Raw genomic sequence first — 1,005 nt, 5'->3', positions numbered from 1 at the left:
AGAAGAAAAGTGAATCCAAGAGGAAGAAGTTAGATGCAAAAAACCATGGTGCCTCTATGGTATATAAATTATATGTCACTACGTTGTTATTTAACAAAAAGGAACAATAATGAGCATAAAATATGTTGGTATATTTGAATATTGATTTAAAAAAATTTATGATAAAAAGTTGATGCTAATCTAACCTTACACCCAAAGGAGCTAGAAGAAGAAAAACAAACCCCAAAGCCAGTAGAAGGAAGGAAATAATAAAGATTAGAGCAGAAATAAATGAAATAGAGACTAAAAAAATAATAGATCAATGAAACTAGGAGTTGGTCCTCTGAAAAGATAAACACAATTGGTAAACCTTACCCAGACTCAAGAAGAAAAAGAGTGGACTCAAGTAAATAAAATCAGAAATGAAGGAGGAGAAATAACAACCGACACCACAGAAATATAAAGGATTGTAAGAGAATATTATGAAAAATCATATGCCAACAAATTGGACAACTTACAAGAAATGGATAAATTCCTAGAAACATGTAAGCTTCCAAAACTGAGTCAGGAGGAAATAAAAATTTTGAACAGACTGATTACTAGCAATAACATGGCATCAGTAATCAATAAACTTCCAACAAACAGTAGTGCAGGACCGGATGGCCTCACAGGTGAATCTACCAAACATTTACCTGTCACCCTTTGCACAGGTGCCACGTTAATCTTCTCTGTGTCATTCCAGTTTTAGTGTATGTGCTGCCGAAGCGAGCACCGACCAAACAGTTAAAGAAGAGCTAATACCTATTCTTCTCAAACTATTCCAAAAAAATAGAAAAGGAAGGAATACTCCCAAATTAATTCTATGAGGCCTGCATTATCCTGACAGCAAAACCAGATAAAGACACTACAGAGCAAAACAAAACAAAGCAACCCAACAGGCCAGTATCTCTTATGAGCATAGATGCAAAAATCCCCAACAAAATAACAGCAAAGTGAATCCAACAATACATTAAAAAAAATCATTCA

The 1,005-nt window shown here is 34.2% G+C and overlaps 1 non-coding gene across 1 annotated transcript; it reads right to left on the bottom strand.

Annotated features, from left to right (window-relative positions):
* Window positions 1-643: 643 nt before the first annotated feature.
* LOC123324455 lies at window positions 644-751 on the bottom strand. The gene has a single exon (XR_006539824.1). It is a non-coding gene; the product is annotated as a U6 spliceosomal RNA (small nuclear RNA).
* Between the last annotated feature and the right edge of the window lie 254 nt (window positions 752-1,005).

The sequence above is a fragment of the Neomonachus schauinslandi genome, chromosome 3 (assembly GCF_002201575.2).
Source record: "Neomonachus schauinslandi chromosome 3, ASM220157v2, whole genome shotgun sequence".
In the NCBI taxonomy this organism is placed as follows: domain Eukaryota; kingdom Metazoa; phylum Chordata; class Mammalia; order Carnivora; family Phocidae; genus Neomonachus; species Neomonachus schauinslandi.
This window is presented reverse-complemented; position numbering and strand designations above follow the sequence as displayed.